At 41.1% G+C, this 17,146-nt stretch overlaps 1 protein-coding gene across 12 annotated transcripts in view; it reads right to left on the bottom strand.

The window, feature by feature from the left end:
* LOC125761375 (tyrosine-protein phosphatase Lar) overlaps nucleotides 1–17,146 on the bottom strand; it is a 254,654-nt gene that overhangs the window by 146,354 nt on the left and 91,154 nt on the right. The window contains exon 1 of one of the 12 annotated variants that reach the window (XM_049422440.1): nucleotides 15,293–17,119. The exons of 9 other annotated variants lie outside the window; for them this stretch is intronic. The gene's annotated coding sequence lies outside the window, so the exon portion shown is untranslated. Of the gene's footprint in view, nucleotides 1–15,292; nucleotides 17,120–17,146 lie in introns of those variants that run through there. 2 more of the 12 variants (XM_049422444.1, XM_049422443.1) reach the window with 2 other exon arrangements.

Genomic DNA, 17,146 nt, shown 5'->3' with positions numbered 1-17,146 from the left:
ACATGCGGTACAAATAATCTATTTTATTGTTCTTAAATTGATTTATGTACCATGCAGCGAGTTTTGCAACCTGACCTATGTTGCTGGCAGGATGCAAGTAATTTCATTGTCTTGCACTCCGCGCGCACCTGTGCTTTGCCATTGTGGGTCATAAAGTATGCACCATCAACATCGCAAACTGAGAAAATCGATCCCACATTTCTTCCGGCATTTCATATCACAGTAGAAGCTAAATTATGCTTTAATATCGTTTCAGAGAGTGGTGTAAACTGGTCAGTACTATCAGGTCATTGTACACATACACCAACTGAAGGAAATGTATTCGTGCGCCAACAACGGTTGATCGATTGAGGCGCGGGCCTTATCGAATATTAAAACACTCGCAAATCCTTAAATCTGCACCTCTGCACCCGCTATTGAATTGAAATGCCGAGAAGCACAGACTCTCCCTCTGTCTAAACAAACAAAGGCCAGAAAGCGTAGAACTTACAACCGACCGGGGCATCTTGATACAGCTAGCAAACTTTCCCTTGTTTCATTTAGTTCGGCATCGACCTCAACCATTCGCTGCTGAGATGTTCTTCGGTAAGAAAACCGCACAAAACCCCGGTAGGCAGTCGATAGGCGGCGCGTCGAGCGAGGAAATTATGTCATGCACAAATAACGATAAATTTCAATAAAGATAATCCGGATTATCGGTAAAGCAAAATGTTTTCGTAAACAGCTTCTTCCGCAATTGCTCTCGGATACATACGTACAAACAGATACACAACCTCATGGCCTACCAGAGGATGGTTCTTTTTCGAGCTTGTTGCTACTAAATGCGACTACCTCAGGTGGGGGAAAAGACACCACTATTGCATACGATACATCCTCGTGCAAATGCTAATATCATATACGCTCCTTATACGCTACAACAGGGATTTTCTTAAGCTTTAGAATCAATTTCAGTGGCCGTACTGAACCACGATTAGCTTTGACTGGCATGGACCGTGTATAGCCGGCACTCGTCACGGGAAGGCAATCAGATTCACATGTCAATGCGTATCGTTACCTCATTCATGACGTTACCTTGGCTAGCACAGTAACCGATTTACAGGTATTGATGAATTCTCTCATGCCTCCTCAGCGACGCATGGCAAAACGTGCAAGAAGGTAATCTTTTTTTTGCTTTAGTCTTTGTTCTTCTGGATTTTTATTCCAACCGATAAGTGTATCATGTACAAGGAGTTTTTCGCTTCTTCCTCCGATCGATTTTCTGAGCGCTCTTCGTGTTGCTAATCGGCGACTCTCAAGCAAATGTACGATTCAATAGAATGTATCAATGGTTTCTGGTTTTGCAATCGGATTATGGTTGCGGATTATGTTTTTTCCCCTATCAGATTTGCACCTGACTGGTTTGTGTTCACCACGGAAAGCACTTAACTTGATGCAAAATGGCTACAGCCATATGGGGAATGAAATTATGTTTACATTGAGTTGAAGAAATTTTATTCGGAATACTTTCTATACACTTATATATACTATATAGTTTAAAAAACTTTAAGTTGCATAAAGGAGAAGCATCTTTCAAAATCACGATATACTACAATATTCCTTTTTGGCTATGCCTTTTTTAGTGCAATAATTCTCGGTTTAAAAAAAACATCCTCTGCAACTGCAGCTGCTGGCAGCGGTGTTAACTAATCAACTGTCATATTATGAAGCTATCTTCGACAAATTATACGCCCCACAGACAACCACGCTTTATTCGCCGACACCGGAACACGATATCGATGGTAAATCATTTTAACATAATTGCCACGTTATTTCGCACATTTCGGTGCTTAATTTTTCCCACAACAGAACACATTTTCCTTCTCAATGGGTCGCATACGGCGAATGACATACCGCATAATTCCCAAAACACTACCCACCCACCCCGTCTTCTCCTTTCTTGCGCACCACACGCGTGGTTGTATCCAACAGTCGCCTGTGATGTTTGCGATCCGCTGCCGTTGCAGAGTTTCATTTTCTTCCTGTGGCACGTCTCTGAAGGAAAATCTGAAGGTTCCGTTTAACTGCTCGCTTGTCATACACTGCTACACACACACACACACACACATACCATCACACGAATGTGAATGGTTGGTTTGGATTTCCGACCCGCTTTGGGTTGGCGGGTTCCGAACGTTAGGGGACCCGTTGCTTTTGAGTTTCAATTTAACCTCTAAAGCTTCCCGCGTTCAGCCGGCTCGGCAATGGTGGAAGTTTTGTGCTTTAAGAACATCCTTTCCACCTTTCCAGCCTCTCTACATCGACACTACGCTTCCTGCGGCTTATGCTGTGTGTATACGGCGCGGTTCTGCACATTCTCTCTTTGAATCGGCAACCGCTCCATTTTTTTTCTTTTCACGGTACGTGAAATCGTCCTAGTGTATTCTGCAGTGTTCCTTTTAAACGCGCGAGCGTTGCTAAGGAAAAAAGCGATAAATAATACAGTTACTGACGTTTATCTTTCTACTTCCCACGTTGGGGAATTGGTACCGACGTGAGGGGAGCTGGTTTGTGTTTGAGCGTTTTTACTTTATTCCAATGACACCAACACCGAGCTTCGGTGCCACCGGTTCACGGAAACGGCCGAATGGATGCGTTCAAGATGCCGGTCTCGCATCCTCCCTTCCCTCCCCCCAAAAAAGGGACATCTCCGTTCCCAGTACGGAATAAAAATACGCATCCTTAATCCCTTGAATGCTGACGTTTGCCACTCACGCTGGTGCCTCCAGTACTCGTGCAGCCTACATTCCGTCAATAAGCACCATGCCACGATACAACGGTAGCGTTCTTAGATACTTCCACAAAGAGAGCAAATAGGAAGGACAATAACAAACGGAGACACTAGAGCCTGGGCCCCCGTAATGACGCGAACGGAAGATGGAAAAGGCTCTCGAGGACAAATCAAAAGCCAACGCCTGTTCTTGGATGTGCGAATGGTGCAGGTGAAAGGAGTATCGTACCTAGTAACTTTTCACCGCCCAGGCATAACGGCCCAAAGTGTGTGTGTGCGTGTGTGTTTGTTCGGTGCGAGGCTCACATTAGCTGGATGAAACCGGTATGCTTTCAAAGGACAACAAGCACGAAGGTCTATCAACCCCCGCTTCCACAAACCCAGGCCGGTCGGATGGAACGGAGGCTTGCTTTCGGTGAAAATTTTACGCAAAAAGGTCATTCCTCTGCCAGTGTCTATCTTGTTTTGTTTGACACATTCCACGGTGATGATTCCGGGCAGGCGCACTGGCATGACTGGACGGAACGTAACGAGCGAGGCTGAGACGGTGAGTGGTGTGGTGTCACAATGATAACGTTAGGGTTTGGGGTCCCGAGCTATCGAGCCACCAGAGACCGACAACCAGTGAGCTAACCAGATAGGATTGGACGATGGGTATGATTGCTTTCCCCGGGCAAAGAAAACAAAAAAAAACGGATGCCGCAAAAGGTAATTGGTGAGATACGTTCTCGGCATATTTGTTTTGTTTTCCTATTTGCCCAAGCTTATACCCCGGTACAAGCCAGAACGAAACGGACGGTACGTTTCGTTTCTGGTTCTTGCTTGTAGCTAGTCCCAAATACTGGCCACTTTTTGAATTGGACTCTAACATCAAGCGAGAAATATTTCGTAGCTTCAAGCATTTCCCTAGCCTTCGGAGGGGAACTTTGCCAGCTTGGTTTGTGCCCAAGGACAATGGTGCAGATTTTATGCAAATTATTTTTCAGCTTGTGTTTATTTCAAGCTTTTGCACAAATAACAATGGACTTCAATGTTCGGTCATTAAAAGGGTGCAAAGTGCTTGGAAATAAAACCTGCTCGGGGTTTTTCACCTCTTCAAAAACCGTACGGCCGAAAGCGTGCAGTAAGGTTTAAATTTCCATCTTATAAAAATTCACTTTACGCCTTGGAAAGAATGAAAAATCCATCAACACAGCGGCAGCTGGCTTTATTGATACCACACCATGGAGGCGTTGATGTTTTCGCCGTCGCCGCTAACAAGCCCATTTTTTGCAGCAAAAAAAAAGAAAGCCTAGTAACGCCAGTAAGTCTCCGCCAGGTACATCAAATGCAAGCGATAATATCATTCTTCAGAACTCCCAAGGGAGGCTGTCATGCTAGGGTTTGGCGAAAGGAAAATCTTTCCCATTTAATGAAAAAAGCAGAAAACGAGAAGAAGGAAAAAAACCCCTATGATTGTGGAGATTGTTGAAGGATGATGATGATTTTTTCTTGTCGGTATTCCATCTCTTCCATCGCCGTGGTACGATACAAATGAAACTGATGACAACTGAAGTGCCCGGCACAGTTTAAGTGAGATAGTCATGTGTTGCCGTGTCGCGCGCCTAACCAATTCATGCCAAGACGTCGTGCATCCCGATTGAGAAGAGCGTCTCACGTAGGCTCAAGGACCATTCCACTTGTAACCGTCAGCACGGATCGCAGCGGATGGAAAGCGTAACGAAGCTTCTGTTGCTTTTTAATTTTCTTCAAACATTGCATAATCAAAGGTGACAGGAAATCGTTTTCTCTGTCTTCCTGCTGCCCTTCCTAATATTTCACATTGCCACGACCCGATCTCCGAGTCCCCAAGATTACAGTGCTTCACAGTGCTCTCCAGCGTAGATCACCCGGCACAGGTATGGAGTTTCTGTTGTCTGCCCCCATACACTGTACATCCCTGGCTTGTCCCTGGCAGTGAGTAAGCATGGGTACAGTGTCATTGCCAACTGTTTGTAGAATCGACATAAAAAAGAAGAAATAAAAAAAAACCGCTCCACTATGGCGTCAACAGAGAAGGTGATTCTCCTATACCATACCGACAGGCAACAAGCACCAGACTCATCGGCATCGCAGAACACCGCTGAATCGGGCGGGGGAGCCAGGTGGATGCAGAAGAAAAACATACGCCACTTCTGGGAAAACACCGAGAATGGGAGTTAAATTTATGCCACTCGACTCTTCCATGCCGTCGTGAGGCTGGCAAAAATTTAAAGCACTCGTACTCTCGCGCGCGCGCTCACTTGAACGAAGTTCATGCGGAAAGCATAATGCTTGCGTTTAATGCTCGAGGAAATATTTTCCCAGAACATTTCACCTCATCCGAAACGCTTACCTAATTTTGTGCTCTGAACACAGCAGGGTACATCGTGTTGTGGCACAAGGCGGCGGGCCAGAAGTGCGTTTGTTGGCTTTAAATAAAGAAAATCAATTTGCGATTTGTTCTCCAACACCAATATTGATGCTATCGTTGTGATTCCTTACTCACTGTTTGTAATATATACACATCTGTCGTACCAATCAAGGAGTAAACTTTGGCCAAATTCGAACGAACCATGGCAGTCTATTCGAATGCTTCGAAATTGAATATCAGTTTTGGGTTTAAAAATGTGTTTCATCGTTTTGATAGGCAAAATAGACGTTTCATAAAATATTAAAAGGAACCTTAGAGCAATGTTTGTTTCTCATTTCCCATGCTTTGCATGATTTCATAAGCTGCAATTAAAGTTTGTTTAAAAGTTTACATTAAACATCAGCTATTCGATGGTGGAATTACAAACGAAATTGAGCATAAAGTGCTGCAAATGTATCATCTACTACTAGTAAGTATGCAAATGCCATCACTTCCCTCTTTAGTCGGACAAAAATTTTACCGCACACCTCCTCTAGCCTCTATCCACGTGAGACATGCCGTTTCTCAATAACTTCCTCGAAGGAAATGGTTGATTCAATATTAAACACAGCTCTATAAACTGGTACACCGGAGAAGTACTACATCGTTCGAGCCCGGTACCTTCAAGGGCTGTTGGTTTGTCTTCTGACTCAAAATGTGGAATGATGTCTCTTTCCTGGAATGACGATTTTTGATTGGGTTGGGTCTGAGATGTGCCATTTGTGGATGATGGACAGGTATAAATTACGAGCCAAGTCAGGGATTCTTACTGCCATTCTACCGCATCTTCTGACGCCACAAATCGGAAGGGAAGCGAAACAACACCCGAGAGTGGGCGAATTTTGGAAAATAAAATTTCAAACATCACAATCAAAATCGTCCGGTGCTAAGGCGAATCGCTTCACCCTTAAACTCACCAAATCACTCGAAGGATGCTGTGCATTTTATTTACCGACGTAAATACGGAAAAAGGTTCACGCATTTAGTTCAGCGACGTTAAAACGTTAGTACTATTCAATAAAGTTGGGCCACCGCTCAACTGCGAGCGGTAAGCAGTAAAACACGGCGCCCAAACTCTCGTATGGCTAGATCACATTAACTGCAACATCACATTTAGCATCCATTTAGAACCGATGCTAGGCGTCTGCACTGCGCAGAGTGTTTCCATTTAAAAAGGTACGCACTTCCTTTTTCCGGTCACATTACTTCCACTTTGTTCTCCTTTTTGGTGCTATGCTGCCGCTATTGCCGATCTTATCATACGTAACCGCCCACATCATCATCATCATCATCGTCGTCCTCGTCGTCGTCAGGGAACATAAACATCGATCTCGATTAGTATTCGAACAATTCCAAGTACCAGCATCGGCAGGTAAATGGAAATGCGTGTTGAATTACTGAGATTGTGAGTTTTCCAATGCGGAAGAAATAGCATGATGCTCAGAAAAAAGGTAATAACACACTAACTAGTAGAGATAGATGCATGCAAGAAGTTTTGCTTATGGTCAAACGATTCCACAAGTGCTGGTACCGCAGGAATGCCAATCCAACCTAGAGAAGGGTTAGTCTGGCAAGCTTTCCGTTACCTTGGTAGCGTAGTTGACGCATTTCGTCGCCAGCAACGAGCTACGATAAGCTAGCACTTGGAATTCGAAGAAAAAGTTCCCAGTGCTATACACACACACTAGAGACGATTGTTGAAGTGAGCATATTCATTTTGCCCAGTCGACATGATTTGTGGATAACAACAATGAAAAAAAAAATTGGCACTAGGTCGGTCTTGGCTGAACAGTTTTTTTTATTTGTATGACACACCAATACCAAGCAAGCCTTCACAATGTAAATCCCTTTTTCACAAGCTATTGTAGCAGATAATATCTAATCTGCTATACAGCTAGTATTAAAGTAACAGCTATTACAAAAATCAGACTTTGGGATCGGTATTTAAGAAATAGACAACACAAGTTTGCAACCCAAATCTATAATGACCCACATAAAGTACATGAGTGCAATGCAAGTAGGCTACATACATGTGCTGCGTAAGCATTGGCCACAACCGTGGTAAACGTCAACAGGTAGAACCCGGATGTTTATTTAATAACACCAAATCAAAAATCAAAACTGACCCGCGCAGCGAAGCCCAAAATTGTTTACGAGGCAAAATATGTCCACGCTATGACAAAAACGTTTAAGCGCAAGAAAGTAGGTCAACCCGCGAGGCTCCGCCCAAGAACGACAAAGGCGTCAAACTTAAGCATACTTTTAGAATGATATATAATAAAGTACCGGGCCAAAGTAAGACAGACTTAATCTGGACTTGGCATAGAACGTAACCAATCTGTGTCCGTTTATTTCCAGACCATTGAGTAACGTCTCAATGTGTCCAACGTTCGTAAAGTCAGTAAGATGTATCCGCGCTTCACTAACTTCCACCAAGTGATGGAACGGGAAGAAAGTCCGATGATAAGATAGGTGATAAACAGGTAAGGTCAAAGCCTGTTACATGGCGACCGTGACTTTAATCGGCAATCTTCGGATGGAAAAACTGTCTCATCGAGTGAGTCTATTAAAGAAACACTAAAAGTGCGTAATGTGAACAACAGTGCAGTTATAACCACGTTAAAAATACAGTCGACAATGTGAATCCAAACAATACGCATAGAAGGATGGTGTCAATATTGAGATCCCGAGAAAAAAAAAAGAGACAAAACATTTGCGCCAAACGTGATGATTAGCAAGTGTGCATTAAAAATGCAAAAGTGTAGCAGAAAACAATAAGTGAATTGAAAAATTGACGATACAGCAAATTTTGGCAGTGTACAGTTAACGTGTTACACAGGTAAAAGTGTACCAGAAGTGCATATGTATACCAGAATTGCATAAGCAACACATGTACGTGAAGAAATAAAAATGGGTGGAAAAAACTCTACTCCAACTACGAAAGTGCAAGGAGATAATGATCTTACGATCATTCAAACACAGAATGTACACAGTGAACAGCACGTCAATCACGAACTCAAGTTGAATCTGGTGTTAATAATGGTGACGATTGTGTTAATCATCAAAGTACTAAAAATGGCATACAAGATGGTTTCGCAGCAGGCAGAAAGAAGAGCAATCCAAACATTAACGCTGCCAAAGTGAGTGATAATGAACGAGTGAGAGCGGAAAAGCAAAACAAGGCGAGTGGAAGGCGAGACCACGGCTCACAAATGGTGACCGGCGGGATCCCAAGAGGCAGGAGCCTCCAACGTTGAAGACATCGATCAGGAACCCCACGAAGAGCAGCCGATAAGAAGAAAACAACCAGGCAACATGATCAGCAGATGAATTGCAGAAAATACACCGGCAAGTAAAGGAGTAACTATTAATCAATGCAAAATAGACAGGTATGTCAAAACTAATAGAATTAGTTCAAAAATTACAATATATCCTTAAGAAATTAAACGATAAAACTCAAAAATTAAGAACGAGTAGACTAACACAACTAAAATTGCAAGCTGAGGAATTACATAAGGAGATCCAAAAGGAAATAGAAATAAATAACAGAAAATACGGTATAGAGGAAATAATACAGCTAAAACGCACCGCAAAAAATGCATGGGAAGAAATCTGCTGCAAAATAGAAAACGAATTGATAAACTCGTCGTTAGAAAGTTTAGCCGAGGAAACAGAGATAAAAGAGCAAAAACCTCAGGCAACATTTAAAACAAAAGGAATAAAAATGACTAATTTCGATATAAAATTAGCCACAGGGCTAGTACCCATCTACGATGGATCAGCTGAATTGTTTAGCACCTTCGAAGATGCCTCTAAGTTACTGTTCGAGTTGAACGAACAACACGAAGAAATGCTAGTAAAATTCTTAAGAACTAGATTAACAGGTAAAGCAAGAATAGGATTACCAACATCGATAACAACATTCAAGGAACTATTGGATGATATAAAATTAAGGTGTGAAGAGAAAACTAATCCGGACAAAGTAATAGCAAAACTTAGAGCAATAAAATCCGGAGATACTCAAAAGATTTGCAATGAAGTAGAATTGTTGACAGCAAAGTTAAAGGTAATTTACTTAGAACAAGGAATCCCAGAAAAAGTGGCAAACGACATGATCGTGAAAAAAGGAATAGATACTCTAAAGGAGAAGATCACTAATGCGGAAACAAAAACGCTTCTGAAGGCAGGAACATTTACGACCATAACAGACGTTACACAAAAAGTAATGGAAAACGAGGGTGATGAGACTAACAAGCATGTTTTCAATGTTAGAATGCCTGACAAACCATACACTAGGAATAACACTTACAATAACAACACAAATCACAGATACAACAAATACAAACAAAACTACGCGTATCACCAGAAGCGAGTTACTAACAACTACAACGACAGAAACAGGTACAATTCAGATAATAGGCCACAACAAAATTATAGGGCAAACCCACAAAACACTAGAAATCAAAACTGGCGAACAAATAATAATCGCCGTATTTACCAAACGTCAGTACAAGCACAGGGAAACAATTTTTTAGATCAACCCATGTCGTCCCAAATCAACGACACATATTTGCAATAAATTTAACGGGAGCAGACTACATCAAATTAAAAATACAGGCTACGGATGACGCATATTGCATCTTAATGGTAGATACAGGTGCATCAGTATCGCTACTGAAGAGAAACAAAGTAAAACCATATTCTAACATTAATACTAACAACCTAATCACACTAACAGGCATTTGTAATAACCCGATCAGTACAGTAGGCTCACTAGATACAGACTTACATTTCAACAACGCCATAATCAACCACAAATTTCATTTAATTACCGAAAATGTTGAATTACTGGCAGACGGAATTTTGGGAAGAGACTTCTTCAAACACTACAATTGCGACATTTTATATCGAATGGAATCACTCCATTTGATCCATAACGGTATAGAAGTGTATCATCCGTTGGAAGATGGAGACGTCAAGGGAATGTACCTACCTCCACGAAGCGAAGTTATAAAGAAAATCAGATTTACACATATTACAGAAGATTCTATCATATCAGCACAAGAAATTAAGCCAGGAGTTTTTTGCGGTAACACAATTATTAGCAAAAATAACCAGTTCATCAAATTTATTAATACTAGAGATGAACCAATACAAATCAAGAATAATGAATTTAAGCCACAAATTGAACCGCTACAAAATTACAACATACTCAAATTTAACACAACAGCCGATAACAAAAAAGATAGAGTACACAAACTTTTGGCAAAAATCGACATAGAAAATGGCACAGCAACAGATAGACAAAGATTACAACAAGTTATTTTACAATATAACGACATCTTTTGTCTAGAAAATGATCAGATTACTACGAACAATTTTTATACACAGGAAATACAGCTAAAAGACAATATTCCCACATATATACCAAATTACAAACAGATACACGCACAGACAGAAGAAGTACATAAACAGGTAAATAAAATGTTACAAGATGACATAATAGAACATTCTGTGTCTTCTTATAACTCACCTATCCTGTTAGTACCAAAAAAGGCAACCGACGGAAACAAGAAATGGAGACTTGTTGTTGACTTTCGACAACTCAACAAAAAAGTACTACCTGACAAATTCCCATTGCCTCGAATTGATTTCATTTTAGATCAGCTAGGAAGAGCAAAATATTTTAGTACTTTAGATCTTATGTCAGGTTTTCATCAAATACCCCTTGAACAAAACTCAAGAAAATATACGGCATTTTCAACAACGACAGGGCATTACCAATTCAAACGAATGCCTTTTGGATTGAACATTAGCCCCAACAGCTTTCAGCGTATGATGGCTATCGCTATGGCAGGTTTAACACCTGAGCTAGCATTTGTATATATAGATGATATAATAGTTACTGGATGCAGCGCGCAGCATCACATCAGTAACTTAGTTAAAGTTTTTGATAGGCTAAGAAAATATAATCTTAAGCTTAACCCAGAAAAATGCCACTTTTTCAAAACACAAGTAACATATTTAGGGCATAAAATTACTGATAAAGGAATTTATCCGGATGATTCAAAATATGAATCTATAAAGAAATTCCCCATACCAACTAGCGCCGACGAATCCAGAAGATTCGTCGCTTTTTGTAATTATTATAGAAAATTTATAAAAGATTTTGCAAAGATTGCAAAACCTTTAAATAACCTAATTAAAAAGGAAATAAAATTCGAATGGACAACGGAATGTCAAAATGCATTCGACACATTAAAGCAAAGATTACTTTCACCAACTATCCTAAAGTACCCAGATTTCACCAAACAATTTATAATAACGACAGATGCTTCAGATATGGCTTGCGGAGCAGTATTGTCACAAATAACAGATGGTAATGACCATCCAATAGCATTTGCCAGCAAAGGTTTCACCCCAGGTGAAAAGAACAAACCAATAATCGAAAAAGAATTAACAGCAATACATTGGGCTATTGACTATTTCAAACCATATGTATACGGCAGAAAATTCTTAGTACGAACAGATCATAGGCCTTTAGTATATCTGTTTGGTATGAAAAACCCAACTTCTAAACTCACAAGGATGAGACTAGATTTGGAAGAATACGATTTTGACATTGAATTCCTATCTGGAAAAGCAAATGTAACTGCTGATGCATTGTCACGAATAGTGATTAACTCGAATGAACTAAAAGCATCAATTCCAAAGTTAAAGAGTGAAACAGTACTCATGGTAAACACTAGGGCAATGGCAAGAAAAGGTCAAGTCTCACAAAAGAAACATGAAAAACAGACGAGGATTGATCACCCCACAGTCTGGGAAGCAAATAAAGCTTCAGAAGTGAAAAAACTTCTTAAAATAAAAACGGCCAAAACAAAGAATAAACTCGAGATAGTGGTATACAACCACAATTATAATAAAGCGCTAGGAATGACCGATATTCCATTACATAAAAATGCGAAAACAAGCCAAACATTAGAGTTTGCGCTGCATCAAGTATGCCAAATCGCAAAGAAATACAAAAGAGACAAAGTAGCTCTATCAACAAATGATAGCATATTCCAGTATTATTCCCTGCAGACAATCAAAGAAATAGCAAATAAAGCTATATCCGATAGTGAAATTGTCGTATATACTCCACCCAGGTGGATAGAATCGCAGGATGAAAGGCTAAGAATAATCTCGGATTATCATGTGACCCCTTCGGGAGGACACATAGGCCAATATCGATTGTATAGCAAATTAAAAGAAAAATATAACTGGAAGCATATGAAGACGGATATCCGCAAATTTATACAAAAATGTAAAGCATGCATAACGAATAAAACGACAAGACATACGAAAGAAGAAACAGTTGTGACGACAACTCCTTCAAAACCATTTGACGTAATAGCAATAGATACAGTAGGACCACTACCGAAAACAAATAATAACAATAGATACGCTGTAACAATTCAGTGTGAACTAACCAAGTATATAGTAATAATACCCATTTACAACAAAGAAGCTAACACAATAGCAAAAGCATTGGTAGAAAACTTCATACTAACATTTGGAAATTTTGTAGAACTAAAATCAGATCAAGGTTTGGAATACAACAACGAAGTGTTGAGGAAAATTTCCGAAATTCTCAAAATTAAACAATCATTTGCTACAGCATATCACCCACAAACAATAGGAGCGTTAGAAAGAAATCATAGAAGCCTAAACGAATATCTAAGGAGTTACACTAATGAACACCACGATGATTGGGATCAATGGACAAAATTCTATGAATTCGTTTACAATACCACAATGCACACAGCTACAGGATATACACCTTACGAACTAGTTTTCGGAAGACAAGCTAATTTACCACAAGATATATACAAAACAAAAATAGATCCAGTCTACAATGTAGAACAATACTACAACGAAATGAAATTCAAATTACAGAAATCCAACGAAACAGCTAGAAACAACCTAATTAAATCAAAATTCAGGACACAAAGCGTACTAAACCAAAATATTAATCCTAGTAATGTTAAATTAGGAGACCAAGTATACCTTACAAACGAAAACAGAAGAAAGTTAGACCCAGTATACATTGGACCATTCACAATTATAGACATCAATGGCACAAACTGCGTTATCAGACATAACATAACAGACAAAGAAACAACAGTACATAAAAACAGAATAAAAACGCAACTGTAAAGAATAATGTCATTCTTTTCAAGTCATAACATTATTCTCCTAAAGAGGGGAGGTGTAGCAGATAATATCTAATCTGCTATACAGCTAGTATTAAAGTAACAGCTATTACAAAAATCAGACTTTGGGATCGGTATTTAAGAAATAGACAACACAAGTTTGCAACCCAAATCTATAATGACCCACATAAAGTACATGAGTGCAATGCAAGTAGGCTACATACATGTGCTGCGTAAGCATTGGCCACAACCGTGGTAAACGTCAACAGGTAGAACCCGGATGTTTATTTAATAACACCAAATCAAAACTCAAAACTGACCCGCGCAGCGAAGCCCAAAATTGTTTACGAGGCAAAATATGTCCACGCTATGACAAAAACGTTTAAGCGCAAGAAAGTAGGTCAACCCGCGAGGCTCCGCCCAAGAACGACAAAGGCGTCAAACTTAAGCATACTTTTAGAATGATATATAATAAAGTACCGGGCCAAAGTAAGACAGACTTAATCTGGACTTGGCATAGAACGTAACCAATCTGTGTCCGTTTATTTCCAGACCATTGAGTAACGTCTCAATGTGTCCAACGTTCGTAAAGTCAGTAAGATGTATCCGCGCTTCACTAACTTCCACCAAGTGATGGAACGGGAAGAAAGTCCGATGATAAGATAGGTGATAAACAGGTAAGGTCAAAGCCTGTTACACTATGCTCGGATCGGTCCGGTTGCTCTGGAGACCAGAAAGCTCTCTTCAATTATTGGACCAAAAACCCATTGTCCGGTAGGTGAGTGGGGACCCGCAGGATAAATCCATCAACAAAATACGCTTCGCTTTTCTCTTCAAAATGCATGGCACTACATCAAAAGACAAATACATGCTTAGCACATATTTTCAGCGTCTATGTCAACCGTTATCACTACTGACGAACGCGTTGCTTTACACACGGGTTTACTGAACAAGTAGCTAATCCACTGCGCTAAGAGATAGTGATGAAGGAAACTAGCGTCCTTTGGCACTATTTTTTTTCTTCTCAAAGGCATTGCTTTCAGTCACTACTATCTTTGAACAAGCTTTCGTTGCAACGACATGAACGTTCCTTTGCCAACTTGTGTTTGCACACACACTCACACACATTAATATTGCTATTTCCTTATTCGGGAAATTAATCCTCTAGCATTTTGGCTTTTCCGATGACTTGTCTGTCAGCAACTGTTCCGATGTGAACAGTTTTTTTTGCTGTTCCTCGAAACGCTGTTCCATACCAAGGGGCGATTCGTTGCCATACGCAGCAACACGTTGACTTCACTAGAGATCATCGCAACACTCGCCAACGTCCACCGGGATGACAATCGCATGCACCATTCGCAATGCTGCTGCTGCTGGGTTCCGTTGGGACAACGATGTGTCGCTATGTGTACTTTTCCCGGCATTTCTTTCGATTCCCTTCGCGCACTAAACTAACCATACGCCGTGCTTGTACAACAGGCTCTTCTTATGGTTTTCCACATCACATCGGGAACAACGGTGATGCAATTTAGTGTGAAAGCAAATTTTTCTTCATTTCCCATTTTCCCAACGGAGTTCTGGCTTCTGGTTGGCATTCGGACATTCCCAATTTTCCCTCAGGTAGTTTCACGAAACACACAGACACACACACATAAACATAAGCTGTCTTGCTCTTGTTGGCCGAGGGAATAATACTCTATTCATTTTTCATCTTCATTCTTTTACACACGCAAAAGGGAAAAAAATCCCAGCTGAAAATGCTTCTCTAGGAAAAGGCTACAATACAAATCGTAGGCACAGCCAACCCACTTTTCACACAGATTCCCACGGACAGCCCGATTTTAACGTACACCCGACGACAAATCGCAAATGGTGCCACACGAAGTAAAAACATACCTTCACGATGCACTACCATGGCACAGCACAAACAAAAAAAAAACGCGTCGAAAAAATCGCACAAAATACACGGCAGAAAAAAAAACATGCGGTTCCAATTGGATCGGAAACAAAATTCACGTACTAAACCACCAATCCAAGTTTCAGTGAACCAAGATCAATTCACTTTCGCGCGAATAGTGTGGTGTGGTTTGACGTTGGGTTTTTTTTTGGTTATTCCGTTCTTCAGGATGAAACAATCCGGCATAATGGAAAGGGATAGCACGATGTGCAGTGCAAAAAGAAGGACTTCATCGGCCAACTAAAAAATTATACATAAACACACAAACTAACACATACACACACCAACCATGAAGCCAATACACTTTCTGCACGCAACGTGTACCGTGTATGGTCAGTCCGATTTGTGTGTGGGTCGAGTTCGATTCTTTCCGCGAACCGACGTGTAGCGGTTGCCACACACAAAAGCTGCGATGGTGCTAACGGTATGCCTCACGCGCGATCACTGAGAGTCATCGTCCTTCTCCTGTTTGCAGGATGCGTCCGAAGCCGAAAAGGTTGTCATACAGGTGATACAGATTCGTCGTGGCGCTTCGTAGCTGCGTTCCCCGTTTTTGGGTGGCAGTCACTGAAGGAACTCATTGTGAATGAACTTTCACTCACCGGACGCCTGCCCGTGCGTGGAAAAGCTTCAATTCCTTTGGCATACTTTCGGAGTGAAACACTTTGCGGGCAGTGCCTCATATGCCTGAGGCCTTGAATTGTTTTGGATGCACATCTCGCATCGATCGAACTCTAATGATGCATCATGGAGACGCATGGTGTTTCACGTGCACTACCAACATTATGCAAAGCAACTTTTTCAGCTTAGTGGTCTGGTGTTGCATATTGTGCGTTAAATTGAATGAAAGCTAGCAGATAAGCTATGCATTTTTAATCACTCGGAGAATTATCTTCTTTTGATGTAGCCGTCACACAGCAACAGTACTTTGGATGAATTTTTAAAGCGTTTCTAAATTGAAACCAAACAAAATCAATTCCGTTTTTCCGTACCGGCACCTTCCGTTTACCATCCCCACGCTGCAGGCAAAATGTTTGAAAAATTTCACTGATTTCGGTGTGCAAAACTTTTCCACAAACTTTGCACCGGTCCGCGTACGGTACAAACTGCCCTTGGCCTTTATTCTGGCTGACCGATTCTGTTCTTCCATTCCAGCAGTGTCCGGGTGGAATATTTCATCTTAATCAACACGATACAGCATCCTCATTACGTTCCGCTTGCAACGAATAATGTCCGCTTGCTTTTCCGCACTTCACTGTGCGCTCACCAACACAACCGAACGACTAAAATGCCATATAATAGCGAGTATTCGAAGCATGGTGATGTTATGCTATGCTTTCTGATCCGATCCCTTCGCATCTCTTCGAATACTCCATCGACCCAGTGCTAATTGAAAACTTTCACATTGAATTATTTAAAATATATTCTCGGACCGGACAGCGAGTAGACGCGAATGGCTGGTTGCGGCAGCTGCGAACTCTCAACGTTACCGCATCCATGTTGTTCCACAGGCCTTTCATTCTCTCTTTGGGTGTGTGTGTTTTTTTTTCTTTCCAGATGAGGCCTGAAGGATCCCTGGTAGAAACTCAGTGTGGTCCACCACTCACCAAAGACCGTTCTAGCTTAAAAAGTTCTGCTGAGTGACGGCGAATTCATTCGCCTGTGCAGCGAGGCATGCGCGCACGAATGTACTCTCGTCTCGATTATCACGAACGACACGTCCTTTCGAGTTCGGCGCGGGTTGCGAATACGGTTCGGTTTGGGTATATCAAACAGATTCCTCCAAGCAATGG

The sequence above is a fragment of the Anopheles funestus genome, chromosome 2RL (assembly GCF_943734845.2).
Source record: "Anopheles funestus chromosome 2RL, idAnoFuneDA-416_04, whole genome shotgun sequence".
Classification (NCBI taxonomy): Eukaryota; Metazoa; Arthropoda; class Insecta; order Diptera; family Culicidae; genus Anopheles; species Anopheles funestus.
The sequence above is the reverse complement of the archived record's forward strand: the minus strand, read 5'-3'. Positions and strand labels throughout refer to the sequence as shown.